General features: G+C 39.3%; 1 long non-coding RNA gene across 1 annotated transcript; it reads left to right on the top strand.

The window, feature by feature from the left end:
- The first annotated feature begins 976 nt into the window (after positions 1 to 976).
- LOC119383722 (uncharacterized) lies at positions 977 to 5020 on the top strand. The gene is made up of 3 exons (XR_005181724.2): positions 977 to 1125; positions 2132 to 2258; positions 3976 to 5020. It is a non-coding gene; the product is annotated as an uncharacterized LOC119383722 (long non-coding RNA).
- The last annotated feature ends 645 nt before the right edge of the window (positions 5021 to 5665 follow it).

The raw sequence follows: 5665 nt of genomic DNA, 5'->3' as shown, positions 1-5665 counted from the left end.
ATGAGACAATACAGACCGACCCTGAAAAGAGTGTAGAAATGCTTTCATGGTAGAACCGTCATGTCTCGTTCAAGGCGCTGAGCTGTGCTCCCAACTAGGGCTGTGAAAATAGCGTCTTTTCCACTCCTCAATCTCCCCTCCTCCTCATGTCTCATTCACTTTACGTAACAGGCCTCGACCAGGCAGTGCAATACGCTACGACACTAGAATCTAAAACAGGTGCTGTCACTTGTCTCTATTTCACTTCTTTAGCTGTATCAAAGCCTCGGCACTTAGCAAAACTAGGCTTATGTTTGCTGATAATGAGCAACTCACTAATGGGCAATGTTATTTCATCAGTGTGTTTCACAAAGCAGTGTTGTGAAATGCTTTTTAACCTATTAAATCCCAAATTAATTCTTTTCAATGTTAGCAACTAGTTTTTTACATGTTGAGATGCATGATTATGGTAGTCCAAAAAATTTTTTAAAATCTTTGCTCACACTTTTCAATGAAGAGTAATTGATGTCTAAATTAATTTAATAAATAATAATAATTTAATAATTGTATTATTTTGCTTAATTTACTATTTAAACAGTTATTTAGATGGGACAGCATAATGCCCAATATCCGAAATTCCAATTTTCGACACAGAACTAAAGTAAATGCCCTATCTCTGCACAGTGAAAGAAGCTGCCTCAGTGAAATGCGTGAACAGTGCGACCACCTCTGTAATTTCTTTGCTCACACGTGGCCTCGCTTTGTTGTGTCTACCAGCTTTGCACCATATATACAGTAGATGCTAAATATGAGCTGTTAAGGAAGAACAACACTTTATCTTTACCAAGAGCCAAGTAGCCATGTGTATGTTATTCATCTAAAAATTTTTAACTCTGAAATGCATTTGTGTAAATTTTTTGCTGGATCAATTTATGTATTCGCATGTCACCTATGTGTGCAAGTGTCCTGTTTTCTTGCCTTTACAGAAAGCGCGTTGGAAAAAATTTGGTGGGATAAGCTTGCCAGACACGCTCAAGAGAATAATAAGAGACATGCTCTAGGATGAGGTGGCTACAAACTACAGTTGGCAAGGTGCCAAAGGAAAGTTACACTTCAGTAAGACAGCATGCTGCCAAATCCTGCTTGGTATGATTTTTTTTTCTGCATTACTTTATTTCTTCAAGCGAGTCTCTCAATCACCCATTACACTGTTGCTGACATGTTTGGTCAGCTTGTTCAGCTGCTCAACACCTGAATGTTGAGACCTGATTATGATGGCTGTACACGAACTTTAGTTAAGCAAACAACAAGAATATTTTTCAACACATTAATAGTATTGACATTTCAGCTGCAGAGAAAGCTCACAATGGCAGTAAATTGGGCAAGTTGGTTGTTCAGACAAACGTCCATTGTTCTTTCGTTGTTCTTGCACTGTTTTTTTACGATTAAGAAAAAGCAGTGGAAAATTTCAAGCAAAATATGATGCGAGTGCATCAGGCACAACATTCACAGATCGTCTACTGGTTCTCAAAAAAAGAAAAAGATTATATATATATATATATATATATATATATGCATAGGCATGTATGTATGTATATAGACACTTAATGGAACAGAACTGTTGACTAACAAAAAAAAAAAAACGAGCCCTCAGTCAACAATCTCCCTTCTGTCGTTTATAGAGAGAGAGAGCAGCTTCAATTGACATAAAGCCCAGAGGTTGCCTCACTGTTTAGCTCAGGGGAAATGTTGTACTTGACCTTTGCGTGCACAGAAAGATGTGGTACAAATTAATCTATATCTCCCCTTTACAGGATGCCAGGATTCTAATATTGAATTGTGGTTTTCGTTTTGCTCAGTGCACAACAGAAAAATGTGTTCTAGCCCTTTGCAATTGCCTGTGCCATTGTTAAATGTTTCGGCATGTGATGGGTTTCCTCTTACAATTGTACGAAACCAGAACTGTTGTCTAGAGATTTATAATCTTAGTAATGCATTTCCATGGTGACCACCTTTCAGTGAGCACAAAATGCTTTGTGTGGCCAACTAGCTACAGCACTAACAAGGGAAGGGTGTCTCTGTAATTTTTTGTTATTGCTACTGATACCCTGCTTTTGTACCATTCTTATTGGGCTTCTTAAACTTATTGCAGAAATCGCTGCTGCCAGCCCACAGTCCCTTGGTAGGACAACTTCTGACATTGAACAAGTCATAAAATCGTGGCTGGGGCATTCCAAGGAACGCCTATTGAAGAAAAAAGGGACGTCAGTGCCTGAAAAGTGAGATTATTTACTTTGAGATTGTCTACTTTATATATTCCAATACCCTTGTCATTTTTAACTGGTCACTGTATCGATCCCACAAAAAAATATTAACAAAATCATGTGCTGTCAATGTATGTATTGAAAATCAAGTGCTGGTTAAAGTATGACGGTGGGTCTTTCTGATTTGTGAATTGGAAGTGCAGAGTCGTAATATCCTGGTAAAGTGAACTACACAATAGCAGGAATATTTTGTTTCTTTAGCCTACCAGTACTGTTTAATTAGAGGAGGCTGCAATTGTTGCATGTCTGCAGTTTCAGCCACAACGCTACCACTGTAACGTCAATGCACTTTCAGAAGTGAAAACTACTTGCAGCGAACTTGACATTGCTATGCAAAAACAAAGCTTTTACATGTCTGAGTGAAAATGTTCCTCTTGTGTTTATATGAGGACTGGTAAATAAAGGGCTCATAATCCCGTAACCTTACGACTTAATGAAACTCTGTATTTGCTTGCATTATGAACCAGCATAATAAACCTAACCCCTACTTTTGCCCCTAAGAAACTACTTGCATAGTCTGTTGTAAAAAAAAGCCTGTGCCTGACCTTTAGGGTCTAGATTGAGCATGCTTCCTCTATCTCTGAACAAAGGGCCAGTGCCATCGGCTATCATAATATTGTGTGGTTGCAGGTTCTGCAAATGCCCTTTTAATCCAACAGTGCTAAATAGGAGGCACCAATGCAGGTCACAATTTACGAGTAATCTGGGCTTTACTTTCACGCTTCTATATTTTTGTTTTCGGCATCGTCTACTATTTCACGGGCCGCGTCCGAGGTGAAAGTTTAGCAGAAGCTGCTTCTAAACCGCCTGTGCTCCATTCCCCGTCCAAGTGTATGCTTCCAACACACCAGGCAAAGTCCACCAGACACATAGCACACACATTGTGAAAGCAAAAAAAGAAAAAGGATAAACTAAGCAAAACGTGCCTGTCGTTGCTTCTATCTTGACTTATATACCAGCATCTCTTGCTTGTTCACGGTGTGCTGCAGTTTTTTCAATAAAAGCTCATCTGTATCCATCCAAACTAGCGAGGGCATGTCAGTATAAAATAATGTGTACACTGACCAGCCCCAAATGGCATGGTTATAATTTGTTGATCTTCCAAATTAGCAACTAGTGGGGGTCGAATTAACAAGGTATTACTTATTTACATTGTGCTGTTAAATTTCACTGTTCCAAACAAATATGTCAAAACTTCTTTTCTCAGCGTAATGAACCATTTCGTCGAATCGACATAAACTTCTCTGGAAAAAAAAGTCTTTTCATTACCTAAGTGTGGCATGGCTGATTTCGTTGCGAGATTGACAACCTACTGTCTGGAGCCACATTACCTACTGCTGATCACGATTTGTTGAAGAACATATATTGTGGAGTTTTACTTACAAAACCATAATTAATTATGCGCCATAGTGGAGGGCTCTATATTAATTTTGACCCCCTGGGTAGTTTTAGCCATCTGTGCCAATGCACCATGTGGGAATATGTTGTTGTGTAGAGATCTTGGCTTTCTGCGTGTATAATAGTGACGACCAGGTTACTTTCAACAATTTTTGCTTTCTCTGACCACCTTCCTGTGAATGGCATGCATGTAGCTGGAAAACAGCATTTTATGGTAGCTTTTTTTTTGTTGGCGCTCGTGTACTTGCTTAAAGGTAAACTCTTATTTTAACAGGTCACCTCCAAGGCATCAACAAGACATTGAAGCTTTAGATGGACACGACCCGACTGAGTGCGACACTCGCTAAAGGCGTGCATGTCATGTACTGTCGATATATTTATTTATTTTATTTATTTATTGAATACTGCAGACCAAGAATCGGTCCAAGCAGGACAGGTACAAGAGGCAAGTTATATAATATCACATGTTCTTTTTACGTTTGTGTGTTTTTACATTTACGCTCTTACATTTGTGTCCTCTGCTGTACATGCCGATACATATTTTTTTAGATTTCAATTTTAGCTTATATATGTGACTTTTTGTTTTCTTTTTGTACAGCACACTGTCTCATCCATATTGCTCTCACTTTTTGTGACATGAAGAGACATGCAGTGGTCATATCTATGCTGTCTTCAAGTTTCGTGTATAAGAGTGAAACTTTCAAGTTTCATTCTTGTTATTGTTTCGAGTTTTGTCTTGACAGGCTTACTGAAGCTGAGAAGGAAAGAAGCGCCTGGTATTTGTCTGTGGCCCCACCTTTTATTTGTGCTGCCATAACTGGACATCAGTGACCAGAGTGCCTACTGTGTATCTATTGAAAGCGCCTTAACCCCCTGAGAGCCTCTTTCGTCAGGTTTGTTAGTGTGAAACAACTAAATTTAGTTTATTTGCTCATAGATTTCAGCACAAAGGTGCCAAGCGAAAGCACAAAGGCATTTGTGCAAACATGCGCCTGGTAAAGCATGGCAGTGTTTCGTATCAGCAGTTGTTTCAGACCGTACTATGCCAAGCAAGTTTAGGACAGCAAATGTTGTCGTTAGTGTAATTAAAAGTTGAGTTAACTAAGATACTTTGTGAAGGTAAGCTTGTGGAAATGCTAATGTGAATGTGCCGATTTGACTTTTATGAAAGTTTTGTGCAGGTAGAAGGAAAGCCTTCATATGGCACATGTCTTGCTCTTATATCTTTTATTTTAACCTGAGGAAAAAGCTATTTTTTCAATCAGTTCTTTCTTACTCCAATGAGCAAGGTGTGCAACGTCTTGACACAGTGCAATGTACGTGTTCTTTTGAACAACGTTGGTTTTAAATAAAAAGGTTTGTTTGCAATATACTTGGCTTAGAGTTTCTCTAGCACAAGCGGACGTTTAGGTATTATTATGTTGCAGTCTATCGAATTTCGTTTAACAAAATTGCCAGATCTTCAGCAGCTTAAAGCATGCACAAGGTTTTCTATGCTTTCAGGTGCTAATTGGAGTGCTTCTAGTCAGAAATGCACTTCATCACAAATATTTGTGTGTAGTTTAGTCTAATTTTAGCAATTTAAGTGCATACTACCAATTTCAGAGCCTAAGAAAGTCTAATGAAGACTGCTTTTAGAAAACACCCTGAATAAAAGACATCCCTTGATCTCCCTGTCATGACCACAGTGTGTTCTTCGGGACTTGCTAGGGATGACCTTGGAATCAGGAAAATGCGGCCAAAATGACTTGCGAGGGATGTCCACCAGAGTCGTTTCGGATATGCAGCGGATATCCGAAATCCCGTCGGGGATATCCTAAGGACATCCATAGCATGCCATTTTTGTCACTGGGTTCTTCCCCCATGCCATCCCCTCCCTGCTTAGCTTCCAGCGCTTTCGTCGGGACGTGAGAAGAGAGAAAGCAATTATAGAATGTGACAAATCTTTGTAACTCCGCTCGTAC

Source organism: Rhipicephalus sanguineus, chromosome 2 (assembly GCF_013339695.2).
Source record: "Rhipicephalus sanguineus isolate Rsan-2018 chromosome 2, BIME_Rsan_1.4, whole genome shotgun sequence".
Classification (NCBI taxonomy): Eukaryota; Metazoa; Arthropoda; class Arachnida; order Ixodida; family Ixodidae; genus Rhipicephalus; species Rhipicephalus sanguineus.
Note: the sequence above shows the minus strand (reverse complement) of the source record. Positions and strands in the feature narration are given on the sequence as shown.